Source organism: Opisthocomus hoazin, chromosome 2 (genome assembly GCF_030867145.1).
Source record: "Opisthocomus hoazin isolate bOpiHoa1 chromosome 2, bOpiHoa1.hap1, whole genome shotgun sequence".
NCBI classification, from domain to species: domain Eukaryota; kingdom Metazoa; phylum Chordata; class Aves; order Opisthocomiformes; family Opisthocomidae; genus Opisthocomus; species Opisthocomus hoazin.
In genome coordinates this window covers 71,256,473-71,276,378 of record NC_134415.1, presented here as the reverse complement: position 1 = coordinate 71,276,378, position 19,906 = coordinate 71,256,473, and the positions used below count along the sequence as shown (strand labels likewise).

The window sequence follows — 19,906 nt, the reverse complement described above, 5'->3', positions numbered from 1 at the left end:
AATCTTGCAGCTCAGACTGCTTGCATGGTCACCAGCCTTGTGAATCAGTGCAGAAGTGAACGAAACCAGAACCTTCTCGTCTCCCCGGCCAGCGGATCACAATGGCCTGCAATCCTGACCAGGGATGCAGAAATTCTGGTTCCCTCCTTTGCCTTGGCACAGACTTGCTGCATGATCTTCAGTTCAAAATCTACATGTGAAAAGCAGATGCTGCTGGCTGTGAGGATGAACACATCCAGGGCCACGTGGTTCTTTGTCACTCTGGTAATGGCATATATCATTGATGCATAAATGCCACAGATAGACTGAGGTCATACTCCTGATAATCCTTTGTAACTTCTCTTTTTTAAAAGCTACATTAAAGCTGTTTCAAAGACAGCTTGTAAAGCTTCCATGTACAGCCTTAGACTCAAGGAAACATTTTGCATATGATTTGGTGTAATAACAGCTTCATCTGTACATGAAGTTGGCTTTATCAGCAAATACAAAGCCTTCCTTACTCTATAGCTCGTTGGAATCAAAGGAGCACGATGTTAACCTCTGGAATCAAATCTGAAACCCTCTGAGCAGGGACGATGCTGGGAGGCACGAGTGGGTGGTAGCAGACGTGGGACCGGGGTGCCACCTCGTGGCATGTTCAAACTATATTTTTATCAATAAGTAGAGGCTCGTTGCCCTGTAGAGCACAGCGTGAAGTTGTACTTGTCTATGTCCACAATAAAACAAAAGATAAGGGGCTAAGCAGCAACCAGAATGTCCTGGGAACAGAATAAATCCAATGACTGCATGACTGTGTGTCCTTCAGATAGAAGTGAAATATGAGGGCAAATAGAAAACATGCCTTTAGAAAAAAACTGGGAGCTTTCGTTTTCTAAAGAGTCTATAGGTTGTAAAAGTTGTGCAAAATTCTGTGTTTGCTCACAGGTAAGGTATTTCATACAGGATTGGAAAAAAAATAAGAAGTGGAATTAATGTAGGGCTGTAACGTAAAGGAGATAGCCAGAAAGAAAAGTTAACACCAGAGATTAAAGATCAAGTTTACATGTGAAAGCTCCTGTTCCCAAATTTCCCAATAAAGCATAAAAAGTAAGAGTTAACAGTCTTAATCAGAAACTCAGCTGCTGGTTTAAACTGAGCTATAGTCAAGGCGTTGTTTTCCTTACTTTCCTTCTTTCTACTGCAGTGCACTCCCATCAGCCTTTGCTGGGAGATGGAAGGCGGTCGGTCAAGCTTCTGAGGAAGTACAGAAATGAAAGTAAAAATACTTGTGATCCAGTACCTCAGAATATATCACAGTTAGAAGCAGATTCAACTACACTTGGAGAATGTGATGCTTCAAAAAAAAACCCCAAAAACAACAAACCCAAACCATATTGATCTTGTATTTGTTTAAAATACCTCTGTTCCAGCCTGTGCAGGAACGTGCCAGGTGGCTTTTGTAATGTGCCTTTGATTGTACTGCCAGTCCTCTGCAAAACAGACCACCTTTTCTGGGGCTTCAGCATGCCAGTGTCAGGAGTTACTTATTATTTAAAACAAAAATATTGACAAAGAATCTAGGAAAGACGCTTCTTCCACCTATTGAAAACAAGTACCCTGGTCCTTCCCACCATCACATTCATCTAAGGCCCAGGAAACAGGGAGCCAGGAACTGCCGTAACTGTTCAATCCATGCTGAAGGTGAGCACTGATCCTGGAGTCTTTTCATGCTAGACCAGGACACCTTTAATCACAGTGGGACCTGAAGCAGTAGGACACCAGCAAGAGGACTGGTTCCCCCTCCGTGCCAGGTGGATATTTGTTCTCTGTGCGAGGGCAAGTTTCAGGCCTGGCATCAGACTGAGAAGGGCTTGGGAAGGCTGTTAGGTAGCCTCTTCAGAGACTGTGCTTCCATTCCTAGCAAAATACTGGAAACTGTACTCCTTCTTTGTGTACAAGAGCTATTCTGGGGATTTTCTCTAGATTTCTAAAATCTTACATATGATTATCCTTTCTCAGATGACTCTAAAACTGGACTCATGATGCTAAGAGCGTGCAAATACACTACTACAAAATGAGTTAAAACCAAAGGAAATGCTTTTTTTGTTTCTATTCTGTCAAACCACACCTATACCTTTTCTGGGAAAGTAGCCAACACCTGAAATTCACTTCAGCTGCTTCTAAAATGATCCATCATTTTCTGAGATAGAAAACAGCAACTTCTTCCACCAACTTGGTAATGCATTTCACTGAGAGCGAAGAGACAGGGGGGAATCTGAGAGCCCTGCACAGCTAGCTCAGTGCAACTCATATAAACTGGTAATTATAGGGGAAAGTCCAAGACAAAATAACAAAATCAGGATTTCCAGGACCTTAGGAGACCCACTGAGCTGTTGCCCTGGCCCAGTCGGAAACCCTTGATGAGATGCTTGCCCAGTCCATTCTTAACGACCTCCAACCACAGGAGTGCAATAATTCCTTAGCTCCCAGTGCTTGGCTATTATTGAGCAGCTTTTCTTAATATCTAAAGGGTAATTACAGCCCTTTTGAGTGTTTGCTTTCAGCTTTAAAGCAAAGGTGATCCCATACTTTTTCACCCCCTTGAGGCTTCCTTGTCATAAAAAATGCAGTGAAGGACCTTGGGATTTCTCACAAGACGCTCCTAGCTGCATTGGAGGGCAGCCCAGACCGCAGTACGCCTCTGGCACACCCTGGGAAAGGCAGCCAAAGCCATTATTTCCAGTGGTGCTTTCACATCAGTGCGGAGTACTCCAGCATAAAGCATGGCCTGAGAGCATTAAGGAGCTACATGGGCGACGCGAGGGCCATGGCTCTCTCCTGGCAGCAGGAAGGATCGCTGCTAAAGCATAATCTGCCAGCTATGCTAGAGTCTGTTTTGCAGTCTGTCTAAAGGTAACTATTATATTCATTTATTGTGAATATTTCTTGTTCTACCTGCATTTTGAGTCTTCCTGGGATGGAGTTAACTTTCCCCATAGCAGCCCTCATTGTGCTATGCTTCGTATTTGTAGCTAGAATGGTGCTGATAACATGCCAATGTTGTGGCCACTGCTGGGCTGTGTTCCTACAGCATGAAGGCTGTCTCTTCAACACTCCCCCCTCCCAAGGCCAGTAGGGTGGGGAGGGGCAAGAGTTTGGGAGGGGACACAGCCAGGACAGCTGATCCAAACTGACTAAAGGGGATATTCCCTACCATATGACGGTCGTGCTCAGCAATAAAAGCTAGGAGAAGGGAGCAGAGATGCATGATGAAGTTAATTACTAAGGCATTTGTCTTCCAAAGCAACTACTACATGGGGCCCTGATTCCAAGGAAGTGGCTGGACATCACTTGCTGATGCAAAGAAAAGAACAAATCTTTTTTTTGCTTTGCTTCCGTGCACAGCCTTTGCTTTCTTGCATTAAACTGCCTTCATCTCAACCCACAAATTTTTCATCTTATTTTCTCCCCCTGCCCTGCTGAGGAGGGGGAGTGAGAGCACGGCTGGGTAGGCAACTGGTGGTCAGTCCACCACAGGCAAGGCATCGCTCCAACATCAAAGAAGAGGTTCTCCCACTGCCGACCCTCTCGCCCCACAAATCACAGGCAGAGGGGAGAGGTGGGGGACTATGGGGACAAGAAGAGCAGCTCTTGCTGGAGCCCTGGCTGTGAGGTTGGGCGCGCAGCTGATGTGCTCTGCTATGGGACAGACCTGCTTGCTGCCAGGGAGCTCTGGGCGGAGGAGGAGGAGGGGAGGCACCCCGCTGCCACAGGACTGGAAGAGGCTTTACCCTGTTCTCATCGCCTCTCTCCTCCTCACCTCACCTTCCAAGTCACCTGCACCATTGCTAGGAGCTGAGAAAGTGTGCTGAGGGCTTCCTTGCAGGAGGGAGCGAGACAGATGCTAATGACAGGGAGGTATTAAAACTCCTTTTGTCCTCTCTGTTTCTTTCCTTCCGGCTCCCAAAGAATATCTAGGCTCTCTCTTGTCCCCCTGACCAGATACCAAACAACCCTGCGTGACGAGGGCTGTGCAAACACTGCAAAGAGACAGTCTGCTCCACAGGTGAGGAGACACCACGGGGAACTGCAGCTCTTCTCCTGCTAGGAGACAGGTGCAGGGGACAAACCCTCCCCACCTTCTCTGGGGGACACGACGCTGGTTTGGAGAGGCACACACAGCAGGGACAGTGAAGGGGGTCCCTGCTGCCATGGGCCAAGGATGCATGATGGCAACAAGTGACCCTTTATCTGTTGGGGGAAAGGTATGGGAACACCCTTAGCTGTCAGAGCAGACAAAAAAAAGGAAAATACGGTATTTCTAAGTGCTGGCCAACAGCCCTGCCTGTGTCCCTCTCGGCAGCCCTCTGCTGACTCCTAGAAACCCTGTGGGCGGGCACGGGGTGTCCATAGGCAGTTTTGTGAAGGGAAAACTTCCAGACAGATGCTACACCTGGGCAGGCTCCCCGTGCCTGCACGGGCCAGTGGGACTTCGCACGCTGCCTTCGTGCGCGACTCCTCCAGACTGCCAAGCGCCTCTTAAACTCGCTGCTGCGCAGCGACGCCGACGCCTCGGACTCGCACAGCAGCCGGCCGGGTGCTCCCTGAGTTGTAAAAGCACAAGGAGAGGCTCGGAGAGAAACCGAACAGGCGAGAGATAAGACCAAAAGGCTTTTTCCCTGACCGGGAATCGAACCCGGGCCGCGGCGGTGAGAGCGCCGAATCCTAACCACTAGACCACCAGGGAACCTGCAATACGTTTTCAACTCCTTCCTCAAGAGCAGAAGCCCATACCCACACCACCCGCTTTTTACCGTCGTCTCGGTTTCTTGTCTTTGTGCCCCCCCCACCCCGGGCAGTACCAAGTCCCGGAGACAGCTGTGTGTAGGGAGGGACGTTCCATTCCAACCCACGGAAGAGGGGGGAGGCGGCGGGGGATGAGAGGAGAGGGGGCGCCTCAGGCGAGGCGGTTGAGGGGCTTTCGCCGTGGGCGGGAGGCGGGATGGCGGCGGGAGGCCGGGCGGGACAGAGCCGCGGGCGCGGCGGTGCAGCAGCGGGAGGAGGTGCGCCCCGCACAGCGCGACAGGCAGGAGCTGCGCGGCCGGGGACGGCGGGCGCTCGGTAGGAGGAAGGCGCCGGGGCGCGGGGAGGGCTGCGGACCGGGCCGGGCCCACTTCCTCCGCCGGGGCCCTCCGCGATTTTTCCTCACGTCGTGTTGGCTGTTCCCGCTGTTCCTCACCTGACGGTCTCCCTGCGGGGTGCCGCTGTAGCGGCTCCAGGCGAGGCCTGGCCCGCCGAGCGCCTGCGCTGCCCGGCCCTGGTGGCTCTGCGGGCGGGCTGTGGAAGCGGGGAGAGTGCTTGGGGCTGCGGGGGGGAGCCGATCCGAGGGCCTCCCTCAGCTGGGAGCCCGTGGCTTCCACGTAGGGAAACCAGGCTGGCGGTTTGGTTGTCGTATGCTGCCGGGGCCTCCTGACACGGCAGATGAGAATCTGTGGCTTCGCTTTTTTCGGGTGAGGTGTCTGCGAGAGGAGTAGAAACTCTGCCATCGATGCAGACGATGTCTGCATGAGCGCTTTTTCCTCTGGCCTGCTGCCTTCATGAGCAAAGCAGATCTGCAAGCAGTACTAGCAAAATTAATTTTCCCTATTTAAGCAGTGTCCATAATAGAAGATAGTTTGCGCTACACAAGCAAATTTCTCGTTCTCAACCCCTCTGCCTCTGAAATGCATTACATAAGAAACCCTTTCTGTGTTTAGATAAGCTTCAGACGTAATGCTTGTGAATTTTGCAGATATGCCTTAGCTTATCTGTAAAAGCTTCAGAGAGTCTGAAAGCAAACGTAAAGAGCCCTGGCTTCCTCAGGGATGTACTCATGGCCGATGGCAGGGCGGGCGAATGTGTTTTGCCCGTGTCTTAGGAAACGCTTAGATGTAGAAACAAATTGTTCTTGCTCTGTTATGCTTGACAATTAGTAAGTTTTTTTCAAGATGTGTAATATACTAAATTTCTATTGACCAGTGAAAGGGTCATTGATTACAGCTATGAGAGTAGTGAAAACTAATGTATGTAGTAGAGAAGTTTTACTGAAATAGGAGATCTTTTCCTGGGTGTGAACCCAGGCTGTGAGGGGTGGGGGCTGACCACTAGACCACCAGGGAAGTGGCATTGAGACTCTCATGCTGTGTAGTTATTTTTAGAAGTAGCTTTCTTTTCTGTACAAGTCATGTGCACTGACAAAAGATTATGCCTCTTCTCTGGCTTCCTATAACCGACAGAGAAATGCATCAGTGAAACTGTCAGCGATTCAGCCTCCTGCCAGCGCAGAAGCAGCCTGTACCTGCATCCCTACGATGCTAGCTGGAGAAGAATGATCTTCCCGAAAGCGCCAGGGAAGGAATGTCAGAGGGCTGGTGTTTCTTTCCACTTAACACGACAGAACGGCGCTGTGTCAGTAAAACCAAGTGAGTAACATTCGCTGTTAGAGGTACCGTACCCCAGCTTTCAGAGTTTGGTATGCAAAGCTGAATTTTGGAACCTGAAAAATCAGAGTGGTTACTTTAAATGCAAGCTGTAAAGCAGCATGCAATTAACTTGTCTGTTCCATATGAGTATGTTACATATTATTGTTACTTTAATTTGCTATGGTAATTGATGTGTGACAGTAGGCTTTCTATGCAAAAATGAGTAACATCAAAGTAATGTGCTAATTTACTGGAAGTATATTGTTGGGTATGTTTCCACTACATAATGGTAAGTACAAATTGTCTTTAGTGCCTGGGGTACGTGCTTCAGCAGTAGTGAACACCCTTGATTTGCGCAGAACCTGTAAATGATATTTATAACTGTGCGTCATGTGTGCATTTATCACTCATCTTTCCTCAGCTGTGTATTTGATCTGGAAAGTCTTGGCATCAGCTTTTCTTCTTCAAGTTAGCCTAATTTAAAATGTACATCATCCCACTTTCAGGGAGGTGGGAGAGGAGAGGGAAGGAAAAGATGATGCACAGTCTTCTGCTATTTTATGTTTAATTTCCATGTGTAGTCAGAATGGTTACCTAGCTGTTAGATTATAATGATTTTCTGGGGGAAAAAATACTATTGTAGTTTATATTTCTTATATCTATGTTCACCATAAAAGTGTTTTTATGGGGAGAATCTAAGGAAAATCTCAGAAGGGCTGTCTAAATGTAACTGCAGTTCTGATACTCCTCGCTCCAAAATCATCTTCCAAGCTGTACAGTGACTTGCTCTTTCTTCTTGTAGTTTGACTTAAACAGGGCTAGGGGGCAGTCTGTTTTGCAGTGTCATGTCTTAATACTGAGCGAAATAGTCAGTTACCTTTCACAGAAAATATTTTAAAGATCCTGAAGAAAAACAGGAGTAACTCACCAGCAATATTTTTATAAATATTTTTACAAGTTTTTGTATTGTTTTCCTTAACCTTCCGTTCTTCCCCTGACACTGTATTTGATTTGGGAAGACGTGTCAGCTTTTTTCCCCCTTAGCCTGTGTTACAATGCACGTGATTCCGGGGTTCGGGATAAAGTACGGCAGTGGGGTGCTTCATCCAGTGTCCACTGAGCTTAACAAAATACCTTAATTGAAACAAATACAACTTTTTTCATCATCTCCTCATGCATCTGAGCAAATCCCTTTTTTTTTTTGGTCTTTTTTTCTGCAGAGCGCTTTGGAAGCAGCTTCTGGTTTCCTCTACTAGACAGAAGAAATGGGTGCACAGGGTCAGTTATTAGGGGAGAACGTTTTATAAAAGCTTCAAGCCATGGTCTCTTTCTCTTTCATTTTTACTGAAAATTTCTACAAGTTTCACACCTCTGTCAGATCGAGTTATATCTAGACAATCAATTCAAAGTTACAGGGTTAGTTTGGGACACTCAGAGAATTCATCATTGCATAAACCGAAGAAACCAGGCTAAAAATAGCAATGTATTGTTACAGAAGTCAGCCCCCAGTGCATGGTAGGATCAAGCAGAGCCTCAATTATACATACAAGTCTGCCTGTATGAAACCTATTTTGTGACTACTTCATGGTGAATAATTGTAACAGTATTTGGGAAAACCAGGATGACTGCTAATGGAAAAAGGAAAAATTGGTGTCACCTTTATTTTTGTACCTTTTCAAAATTGGATGGTTATGGTATTCAGGCTCATCAGTATAATTCTTTATGGCAGGTTCTCTTTCTTAAATAAATAAGCCATAAGCTAACAACTACAGATGTTAAAAAAAACATTAATTACATGAACCACACATGAGCAATACAATATTTTTTGTGATATTAGCATAAGCTGATCTGAGTGCAGGCCATAAACATTGTCAGCACCTCTGACAATTTTTTTCCTGTAACGCGTGCAGCTCTATTAATATACACTGTAGTCTATATTCTGGGAGATCAAACCCGATTCAAACATTGTACTTAAGAATCCCATGTCTATTCTGTCTTCCATGTGTTATTATGCATATGAGTTTGTGTGAGAAATCTTTTTCTAGGGTAAAAATGCACAATCTGGAAGTGATTAAAAAAGCAAACTTGCATCTTGTCTCCGTCAAAATAGTGCAGTCGGTGACAAAACAAATTTGCCCAATCCTGAAATGGATGAGAGACATGAATTTAAGATTTTCTCAGATATTCTAAGTGTTGATATGACAAAGACAATGAATGAAATGATGTTAGATCATTTGTGTTCATATCAATTGCCGTGGAACGTATTGCCACGGGAAAGAGCAAACCATTCAGACTGCTGTCTATCCTCTATGCCACAGAGAGACCAAAACAAAATGTTATTTCAAAGGTGATGTGTGTGTGTGTGTATATCTCATGTTAATCGCTTTAACTGATAGTCGGGCATTACCTCTTACTTCCAGACTCAGCAGAATAGAAGAGTGGTATATTAGGTCCCACTCACGCAGTTTCTTCCAACAACGTGAACTCTGTGGGTTGAGCTCCAGGCAGTAACTCACCATGCCGTAACCAGAACTTGTACGATGCGTCTGTTCCAGCCCTGGCCTGCTTGTTCTGCTGCTCTGACAGGAGCTGGAGTAATTTATTCCCCACACCCGTAGGCTAGAACATGTATTTGAAACGCTTGGGGCAATGTAAATATTGTGTGGTTTCTTTGTCTGCTGGATGGAATCTATGCATTGTCCTCATAGAGCTTTCTACACCACACAGCGGAGGCGTTTGGAATGGTGGTGGACAGGGAACTGGTACGTTAGGACAGAGACAACTTTTGCTGCAGCTAGATGCGGTGTTGGTCACTGTCACTGCTGCGCAAGCTCAGCTGAGAGGGAAGCAGGGTTTGCACCGCTCTGATGGATGGGGCTGCGTATCTTCTGTTGCAGTTCGGCAAATCCAGAAGAAGTCAGGTGAGTGGAACTGTTTTAAGTTTGCAGTTTTCTTCCTCTTTTTCCCCAATCTTGTTACCTCAGCAGTGCCGGAGGAGTAACCGAGAGCAGGGCCCCGTTCTGCTGTGCTGTGCTGGAGAACCCTTGTGCCAGTCAGGTCTTTGAGTTTTTAACCAATGTAGCTTTGGGTTTGCCCGTCTTTTGCCTGGGTAATAACGTAGATGTGAGATGTAGTAACTGCAGTGTGCCATCAGAATGTATCCTCTAAGCAGGAGACTATGTACAAAGAAAATCTGTGTCTTGTGAAATAAACTGTTTTGGAAAAAAATTATATCAGATGCAAACTTCCATTTTAGCTGGAAGTACGGCAGCAAGTTCAGTGGAGGAGTGGAGGCAGTTACTGTCCCGTGGGGTGCTGGCTCTGGGCGGTAGAAAGCACGTGCTACCCGTAGGGCAGTGGCGGTGGTGGGAGGGGGCTGTGTGCCCGCACTGGAGTTGCATTCGGTCCTGAAGTCCACAGGTGTGATTTTGAAACGGGTCTTTAAGCAGCTGTTAGGTTAAAAAAATAGGCTGTTGACAGATTTGTCTCTTAGTTAAAATTAAAACTCATTGGATTTGTAACATTGTAACTACTAAGAAAAATGATTCTTCTCTGGAGACAGGGCACACAGCTTGCTAGTTTATTTTTGCACATTCTTTTAGCATCTGTATGCGTACGTATATGCTTTGTGTTTTTATTTATGCGGGTAGCTGCCTGTCTTCAGGCTTTTGAGCTGCAGAATGGGGGATTTAATGGTGTTAACAAGGTCGTGGGCCTTTTTCTAAGCTTCCCAGTCCTTCTATGCTTTTCCAGTGCTTTCAGACTGGAGAAGGTTTGGGCTGGTTGCGGACCGCAGGAGGGAGTGGGAAGCCAGATGTTGCTGAGGCTGGCCACAGCCGCATGCCTGGAAGGGTCACCTGGCATTGTCCCCAGTACGGGACTGGAGGTGCTGGTAACTGCGGCGGGTTTTGGTGCGTCGGGGCTGGTGGAGAAGCCGGCGCGCTGGCGGCGTGGGAGCGGCGGGCAGAGGCTGCTGGCTCTGCAGTTCCCGGGGGCCGAGCGGCGGTGGTTCGCCTCCGTTCCAGAACCGGCTTCGGGTCAGCGCTGGCCTTGACAGAACCCCTCTCCCGGGGCAGCGCCCGGTGAAGGCACAGCCCGTGCTCGGCGTGGTTTCGGCCCCGCAGGCAGGCAGGCCGACCGGGCGGCACCGTGCCGGGCGGGCGCAGAGGCCCCTGGAATGGCTCGGGAGACGCGCGCCCCCCCCTCCGTTACGGGCCCGCTCCCGGAGCGCTGCGCCCGCCGACCCCCGGCCCGGGGCGGCCGCTACCCACCGGGGGGGCCGGGGCGGGGCGGGAGGCGGGATCGCCGGGGCAGGGCGGAGCCGCGGGCCGGGCCGTGCCGTGCGGTGCCCGGGGGATCGGCGGGGCCGGCGCTGCTGCGGCTGAGCGGGGAGCGCTGCGGCCGGCGCTCCCGCAGCGACCTGCTGCCGCCGCCGGGCAGCGGGGCCCGGGCGCGGGGCCGCCATGCTGCCCGCCCGCCCGCTCTGCAGGTGCGCGCCGCGGGGAGGGGGAGCGGGGCGCGTTGTGTTCTTGTTTACGCTGTGTGTGGGGCGGGCGCGTCTGGTCGGCCACAGCCTTGTCCGCGGCGGGGCCGCGGGGTTGGAGGAGGAAGAGGAGGAGGAGGAGGTGTTCGCCTGCTGGCTGGCCCCGCGGGGCGGGAGGGGAGGAGGGGCGGCCCCCGGCCGCGGTGGGCTCCCCCGGGGCGGCGGCGGCGGCGGCTCCGCTCGGCCCGCCCCCGCCTTCGCCGCCGCCCGTGCTGGCTGCCGCGGCTTCGAGCCTCGGTTGTTCCTTGCCTCCCTCCCTCCCTGCGCGGATCCCGGGTGGTTTGCTGGAATGTTCCGGGCGCGCTCTCCGGGTAAATGTGTGGCCTCGGGCTGTCGCCGTTGAGAGGTGCCGACTCGCGTCCGTCTCGGTGTGCGCAGCGGCCTGCCCTCGCTGCGGCTCGTCACCCGGTGCTGCGGGGCTGGCCTGTGGCGGGTGGTGCGGCGTGGTGTGCTTGCCGGTGCGGAGCCAGGTGGTGAACGCTTAGGCGCAGTAACGGGCTCTTACTGTGCCTTGGCTTCGCACGCCGCAGTTGTTGTTCTGCCATGAAGTACCTTTCTTGTATTAATGCACAGCGATGGGCTTTTAAGGTGGGTGGGTGCCCGGTAATCGATTATGGTTTGCCTCAAATCCTGTGACCCAGACCAAGGGCCTGTGTTTGGACAGCGCTTAAAATGTGTATTGATTAACTCTCCCAGCGTGTTGTATCAGCAAGTGTTTATGTAGTGTGAATGTCACGTTTTGCTGGTGTTGTTCTTTTGGGTGTGTATGTATACACACACAGACTTCAGAAAATTAATGGAAAATGACAAGAAAAGTATGTGTGTGTATATACTTTCTGAATGTAGACTATTTTATCAGGAGTATATGTCTTGAAGTCACGGTTAGTCCTAGTGCATTTTAGGCTGCATTCTCTTTCATCATTTTACCTGGAAAATGTCTGTGAATATACACAAAATATATTAAGGATCTAAACATGCAAGTAGTACTGATCTTGTGAAGATTGTAGTGAAGCTGGTGGGACTGCTTGTAGACAAAATGCTGTCTGATGGCTTTCCCTTCTGTTTTTTTTTCTTTTTTTTTTTAAACAAAGGATCAAAATCTTGTGCTTGGAGGGAAATTCTGTCCTCCAGTTAAATTCACTACCTTTTTTTCTTGTTTTGTGTCACGTTATGAAAGAGAAACACTTGTAGAAAACCTGATTTGTCTAAGTCAGTTGTGAGGCACAGTCTCTGAGTCGCTCCTCACCTTTGCCCAGTGTCCTGTTGTCCTGTTCTCACTGCACCAGCAGCCACACTCGCGTTTGAATTCATCACATTTATTGCCAAAATGATTAGTGACTCCCTTTGGAGCTGAGGTGACTTAGGGTTGGATTGGAACAGTCCTTATTTGTTTCATAGGAATAGAGCTTCGTTGCTTTATGTATCCATGATTTTGAAAGAGAAGGGTAATATTGGCTGGGGATTGGCTCTAGTAAATGTTTGGCTAGCTTATGGTCCTGACTTCAGTGGAGAGCATGCAAATCCCTTACAGTGTCAGGGAATAAGTCCCCCTATTCAAATAGAGGTGAATTCGTTGGAGAGTGATTTTTGTTTGGAGAATAACATTTCTTCAAATAAGTTAGTGACAGAATTGTGAGAATCCTATAGATGGGCACTGCAGCCAGAGTGGCTCCCTGCAGTCACCCATCTGGGTGAGTGTTTCAAAGGTGGGGAATTAGTGTGAGCCTCTGGAGCATGATCTGACACAAGAAATTGCTGCCTCAGGCAGCTGGAGATTGTTCACAAACATTGTGATGGAAATGAGGGACGAAGGGACTCGGTTTGCCTTTGCTTTCCAGTAGGCATTGAAGGAAAGCTGGATCATACCCAATGTCGAGAAAAATGTTAGAACTCCCTGTCTGGCCCCTGGCTTGTGCCTTCTGTGTCTCGGCAGGTGCCCGATGCAGCAGCAGGCAGTCGTGGTCCTCGGCGCTGCTGGCGGGGTGCGTCTAGTGTCATCACCCAGGAAGCAGCAGACTGACAAATCTCTTCCCCCTCATGATCAATAAGCCAAGCAAGTCTAAGGCTTTCATGGGCGCAGCTCTTGTTTTAGTGATGTGTCCACTTGCTGCTGTAGCTATTGATGGGTGGGATGGCCACCTGCCACAGAGTTGGTAGTTTCTTGCTCCCTGCTCCCAGGATCTGCGCCCTCGAGGAGGAACATGCATGCTGCTGTGGGTTTGTCATGAGGGTTAAAATCTTTTTCCCAAAAAGAGGAAACATAATGCTACAGTTGAGGAGTAAAGTCGGCATGAAGAGTGCTCACTTAGGTGGCCTCCTTTGTCCGGGAAGAAAAGCAGGGCGCAAACAAGTACCTTGAAAAGAAGTTATCTGATTTTATTTAGTTATATATTTGTAAAATCTGGCTGGTTTATGTGTTCCCATGTCATTTGTCCATAGCTTGATTCGTGAAACTGAAGCAGTGACAAAATTCACTGCAAGCTACAGGGATTATATTCCCTCTGCAAACGTACTGTTTCAGATTGACACAATTAAACACCTACGCGGGAGTACCTACACATACAAACGCATACACTGTGTGAGCGGCTGCTGGAAAGTGTCTGTTACGAGCTGTTTGTTCAGTTTTGGGGTGGGCAGCGTGGTGCAGCGGGGCAGGAGGCTGTGGTTGTGCATCTGTAGACTTAATAACTTGTCATGGAACTGCAGCTTATCCTTTAGGAACGCTTCTGTCTTAGGTTTGGAGCTCTCAGTGTGGAGAGTACTCATCATAATCTTAATAAACCTTTCTGGTTGTTATTTATCTTGTTTTTAAGATGTGAGCTGTGCTTTCAGTTGCATGCCTCAAATTCCATGTGCTGTGTGGTCCTACGGCCTTGATGGCCAGATGAAGCTGTTCCCTGCTCTCAGTTATTCTGTCCCCTGTAGTACTCATGCATTGTAATTAAGCATCAGGCCTCCTGTTTGATAAGCTACATGTAGAGCCCACTGAGGTGCCATTTTTTTTTCTTCTGTTGCCTTTGTTATGGCTAATTATGTTTTACAGGTTTTTTTTTCAACATCCTTTCTGAAATGTAGACTCTGTGACTACACGTCATATTTAAGTAATGGTAAGATCAGCCTGGTTTACAGGAACAGAAAACATCCGAGCTGAGCAGGGAAGTTATAGCTGTTTATACAGGCAAGATTTGCGTTTACCTTTTGGTTACAGTGTCAAATTAGGATTGTTTATGTTTCATTCTCTATCCACTTAGCAGGATTTAAAAGCCTTTTATTAATAGCTACCAATTTCTAGAAAAGAATTTTTCTTGCAGTGGTCTCGCCCACTAGTGACTCATTTTGGGACCTTCCCATGGTGTTTCCATAGATATCTGATAATTCCCCAGGATCTAAGACTGCCCGGGCAGACAAAGAGCTGTCCCAGTGCACCATTTAGAGGAAGTTCACAGTGAGAGCGCCTGCTTCCTTGAACTCGACCGTATCTTAAGAAAAGGTAATTTTGTTTCCTGACTCATTTTTCGAAAAAATTTAAGCTTTTCTGACAGTGCGCTTTGTATCTGCTGCTAGTCCTGTCTGATTTTTCAGCTTTCTGTCCCACATGCCATCTGTCTTTTTCTGCTTTGTTTTCTTTTTAAATACTCTAAGCTAATGCAGCCGATAGAAAAGAAGTATGAATATTTATGAACCATTGCTGCCACCTTCATTCTGAGGGAAGAGGTGTGGATGGCTGCCTGCCAGGTCAGGTGGTGCTGTGATTGCAGAAACTATTTGGGACCTGCCTAGATTGTTACTTGGACGGGATGCTGCAAGGAGTAACTCGGTATCGCCGGTGGCTCGGCAGTGCTTGCGCGGTGTGCCAGTAGTCACTGTGCACAAAGAACGTAGTAGGTAGCACTAGGCTGTTGCTGCAGTTAGCTGTCTCGAGGTCAGGTAATGCCCCAGTGTGGTGACAAGGGCTTTATTTTACCATCAGCTTAAGCAGTGACGTTTCTGTGATGCTTTTTAAGTAGCTGTACTAATACCAAAGAGCTGGGCCCTTCTGGTAAAGCTGGGTATAATACGGTGTGCGGGTTTTGGTAGCTGTACAAAGCTTGGCAAAGGTTTGTAGGCCAGAGAGGTGCTTCAGTTTTTCCTTAATGCTTCCTTACAAGGGTTCAGCTAATTCAGATAAGCATTGAAGAGTATAGTAATTTTAGACATTAAGATGATTTGCGTGGTATTTAGAATATATGTATATAAAAATTATTTCCTTGTGATATATAAGCAACATTTGACTTTTCATACTCCCTTTTTTTTTCATCCTATTTGCTAATCAAGTCTTTTGCAGTGAAGCTGCTGGAGATTTAGGACTAAAGGTATCAGCTGTGATAACCTATGGCATAAAATCCAGGCTGTTCCTGCAGCTCTAAAAGCTCCTGAACTGCAGGTGTTGTCCAGTAGATACGTGGTGTGAGTGGTGACATCCTGGTGACAGCGGGTGAAGAACCAAGGGGATAAAACTTCAACTCGTACTTTGTTACAGAATGGTGTGCTGAAACGTGTCCAGCAATGTGGTGAAAGATTGACTTTGCCTGCTGCACGCCAGTCACTTGCGCAGATATGGGCCAAATGATTGGCAGCTATGGAACAGTTGATGAACGTGAAAGCCTCCTTGCCACCCAGATGTGCTGGGTCAAGTAGGAAGCAATCTGAGTAATCATCGCAGTAGTCAGGAGATGAATTGAGAACCCCAAAGGAATGACAGGGGTGGCTTTCTGCCAGTGTGGCAAGTTGTTCCCCAGCCCTTGTGTTTAGGTATCAGCTGAAGAAATTTTGTTTGATCTACACGTTATTTGGTTTGGTTGTGAGTTTGTTTGGTGTTTGGGTTTTTTTTGTGTGTGTTTTTTTTTTTTTAGTGTATGATGCTGAGCTGTGTTGGTTAGAGGGTGAGTAGATGGTGGGATGTGGCTGGCGTCATCACATCGCTCTAGAGAGGCTAGGCAGGAGCTTGCAGTGACATGTACATTTGTGTCTTGCTACGGTCGTGCTTACAGTATGAAAAGTAAAATCTCCTGTGTTGGGCTAGTGTTGATGTGGTTGCTCACTGGGGCACTTTGGTTTCCTTATATACAGGAATTCTGGATTCCTTAAAATTGAGCCCTGCTGCTAACCGATCGCTCAGTGGATGCATTTTTAAGTGGGTTATTTGTTTTGAAAATTGGATTTCCCTTTGTAATGCAGAATTTCTGTTAGTACAAGTAAAATATTGGTTGTCATGAAAAGAGATCAAGGAGCTGGAAATCAGTTTTCTTCTGCTCTGTTGACACTGTGCATTTGATGCTATTGTGTGATCTTAAGTTTCAGTGTTTTGTCAACTAATTGTGTCCTGCCCTGGTAGTTTGCTGTCCCAGGCTGAGCCTGGCAGGTAGCAGGCAGGTTTTACGGGAAGGGGACTAGAGACTGATCTTGAGGCCAAAATGGTAAAGCAAGTAAAGAAATCCGGAACCTTCTGCAGGCAGGGTGGGAAGTGGCAAGTGAGACAAACCCATGGAAAGAACCAGACCTTATTTAATGGCGTGTGTTGGCGAGTCCTCCTAGGCCTCACGGATGGCGAGCTGCGGGAAAATCGCTGCACCCAGCAGAGTGGTTCCTAGCCCTTCTGCTCAGCTCTCAGCGCTCTTCAGGTCAAGTTTGTGAGAGGAGCAAGGAAGGTGCGTTCCCTTCTGTGTTCTTCTCCTGGGAAGGAAATGCAGACCCAGACCTGACAGAGCAGAATGGGGCCCCGCTGCGCTGGGAGTGAGCTGCACTTGGAGAGAGGCCTGGGCAGTCTGTGCAAATGGCAGTGGGATGCTGAGGAGGTTTGCAGACGGAGAGCTGGTGGAGCTGAAGGTGAAGCCACCTGTAGCACCAAACCTGATTTTAAGGTGTTTCTGAGGAAGCGTGTATTTCTTTGCACTTGGTAACTGTAGTGTGTTCATTTTGTCACGTGGACCAGTGTAGGATTTGGGATGCAAGGGCTTGAAGTTAGAAAACTGATTTCTTGGGCAAAACTATTGTCATCCCCCAGCAGATGGTAACAAACCTGTAAAAGCCTCTCTTCTGGCTGTGGATGTTCTGCTTTTTTCTTTTTAATATCTAGAAACTTTGTAAACAATCAAACTTCCATGGATGTCACTGGAATCAGGACTTCACCTTCAGCACTGAGTACAGTTTTCAACTCTTGACTGCTTTGTAGTCAGGATTGTGTTGCATTTAAAATATAAGTTTTCCTTGGTACTGTGTTTTGTTTTCTTCTTCATCCTGCATACTGTTTGTTGTGAATTCTGTGATGAAAGAGCTGTGGATGATTATTTTCTCACTGAAAGACTCTAGGATGACAGCATACCATGTTATAAATCGGAATTTACTTTATCTGGCCTTAAAAATTATCTTTCTTCCTGCTTCTTTTCACTTTTGTGGGTTGTTTGTTGTGTTTTGTTTTGTTTTGTTTTTTTACTTCACCGAGTCTAGCAAGCAGATAGCTCAGAAAAGCAATTTTGACCTGTGGAACCTGGTGCCAGGTATTTCCTATTCATTAGGTTAGCCCAGCTGTATGTTCGAGATCGGAAGTGTGCATTTTAGTCCTAGGTCTTGTAGTAGTTATTGATAAGAACATGAATCTAGCTCTGGGGTAATACACTTCCCGCATGTAATGCGTCACTCCTTTTTAACTACAAATCACTAATGCACCCAGATGAGGTAGGTGTCAGCTGCTTTTCCTATTTTTTTTAAAGGTATAGGTCTTACCCAGTTTGGACAGATTTTCAGAGCAACTGTGAAAAGGTCTGAATTGCTTTCTGGCGAATTTTAAGTTTTAACACCAAAACTGGAAGCACTACAGCCCCTCAAAAAAAGAGGCTTTAACATGGACCGAAAAAAAACCCAACCAGCCCAACCCTCATTAACTGTTTTGGCTGACTTCAAGGGCAAGCAAGTACTTTGTAGCTGTAACAAGTGAAGACCAGGTTGTGTTTGAAACGTGCTGGGCAATCTGAAGCACTCACCGTTACCGGCTGCGTCAGGCATAACTTGTGGTGAATGGCACGTTAGCAGCTTTCATCTTTGGGCCCCAGTTCTGCCAAGGTGTGCTTAGGTATCACAAGCGTAACTTGTGTGAGTGAGTCGTCCCTCAGAATGCACTTGGTACGTGAGTAGACAACTTGGTGACGTGGCGGTACCTGGTGATGTGGCTGAGATGGCTTCCATGAAAATCCAGCGCTGGAGGAATTGAAGCTATTTGTAAAATCAGGCCAATTTTTGTGAAGTTTGTTTGTTTGTTTGTTTCCCCCAGCAAAAAGAAATGTCTAGCTTCAGAAATGCTGAGTTACTGTGATACTTTCAGTGTAAGATGTTTGAATTTTAGTTTCAAAATCGGCCTGTGTTGTTCAACAAGAGCATCTTGGTTCAATAATAATGTTTAAACACTTGAGTAATCAGAAAGTAAATATATACTGCTGTTGTTTTATCAGAAAATTTCTACACCTCTGATTTTTATGCAACAGTACTCAAGCATAATTCAAGTGTATTTTTAACTTTTTGTTGGGTTCTTTTTGGTTGACTAAGCTCTGAACCATCTCACTGACTGAACACATCCAGAGTAAAGCAAATAAAGTCCAAATTAGATATGCTGAAAAAAGGATAACATATAGCTGTTTTGTATGAACCATTCTGTTGTTCTGTCTTTTCTGGAATCGTAGAAGTAGGTTGCTAACTTTATTTACCTGAATATTTTTGAGCAGACACTTAGCTGTGTACAAATGGTTAGAACACAGATAAGTAGAGAAAACTTACTTTTCTTTTTCTGGAGAGAAGCAAGCAGCTATTCAGAGAGGCTGTCTAGGTAGGTAAATGTAACTGTGTTGTGTTAGATAGCAAGGGGAATTCAGTCCGAGAGGGGAGTTTTTGCTTTGTGAATAGTGCAAGGTGACTCTCGGTATAAGGCCAGAAACTGTGTGTGGTGCTGTACAGGAATCCGGAGATAGAGGAAGGGAAAATCGTAGGAGAATAAAGGTTTTAAGGATGTTTCCGAAGAGCAAGACAACTAAATCATTTTCAGTTACACAATACCTAAAGGAATTTTGCAAGGAGGAAGGAAATAATTAGAAACATTGCTGCTTTAAAACGGGCTTCAGAATATGCAGTGGATAGAGGATAGGATTTACCATCATCGATCATTGCAATTTTAATGCACCTAACCCTGCCCACATCTGAGCACCTGTGAAGCTGTGTGTGCTGTGTGTGTAATACAATGTCTCACTCAACAGACTGTAAGGCAATAAATGTTTCAAGCTAAGGAATTGAAAAATAAACAGTGAAGGATTCCAGTGTTAGTTTTGTACATTACAAGTGCCCAGGACTTTCTGTTACAATTAAACTGTTCAATGTGTTACTTAACTGTGTCATATTGCATACGCTGTACGGTAAGGTTGCCATGGAGACCTGGCATTTTGCTTCTGTTAACTGTGTTTCGGATAGGAAAACATTTGCATTGCGTTATTGCGAGACTCCTTTCTCCCCCCAGTCTTCAGCTCCTTTGCTTCTCATTTGGGAGGTAGGTGACAGAGAAAAAGCCATGGCCTGGGATTTGTGTGGGTCAGGGTCAGTTGAAAAGAGGGATGTTGAGCTGGAATTTAAAAATTAAAATTTTCTCTTTAAGTAGCTCTTGTGTCTTGAGTTTTTGAAATGAGGAGGTATTTAAATGTTAATCTTTCATGGGGTAGTGTCAGTGGGCTGTTAATTGGAGGGTCTGTTTCAAAAAACTTGAAGATGATGGGTGCCATGTAAAGAAAAGTTTCCAACAATTTCCACAGCATGATTGTGAATGTTGTTGGAAGTGCACTGGACCTAAAAAAAAGTGACCAATTCTGATACTTCCTGTTAGATTGATGAGATTATTCATATTTTAACT

At 46.9% G+C, this 19,906-nt stretch overlaps 1 protein-coding gene and 1 non-coding gene across 8 annotated transcripts in view; one reads left to right on the top strand and one right to left on the bottom strand.

Annotated features, from left to right (window-relative positions):
• Positions 1–4,654: 4,654 nt before the first annotated feature.
• On the bottom strand, positions 4,655–4,726 carry TRNAE-CUC (transfer RNA glutamic acid (anticodon CUC)). The gene has a single exon. It is a non-coding gene; the product is annotated as a tRNA-Glu (tRNA).
• A 267-nt stretch (positions 4,727–4,993) lies between these two features.
• NCOA7 (nuclear receptor coactivator 7) overlaps positions 4,994–19,906 on the top strand; it is a 99,137-nt gene continuing 84,224 nt past the window's right edge. For 3 of the 7 annotated variants that reach the window (XM_075414112.1, XM_075414113.1, XM_075414106.1), the window contains exons 1-2: positions 4,994–5,100; positions 6,255–6,440. The gene's annotated coding sequence lies outside the window, so the exon portion shown is untranslated. Of the gene's footprint in view, positions 5,101–5,473; positions 5,490–6,254; positions 6,441–10,840; positions 10,930–11,274; positions 11,295–14,347; positions 14,474–19,906 lie in introns of those variants that run through there. The other 4 variants (XM_075414107.1, XM_075414108.1, XM_075414110.1 and 1 more) reach the window with 4 other exon arrangements.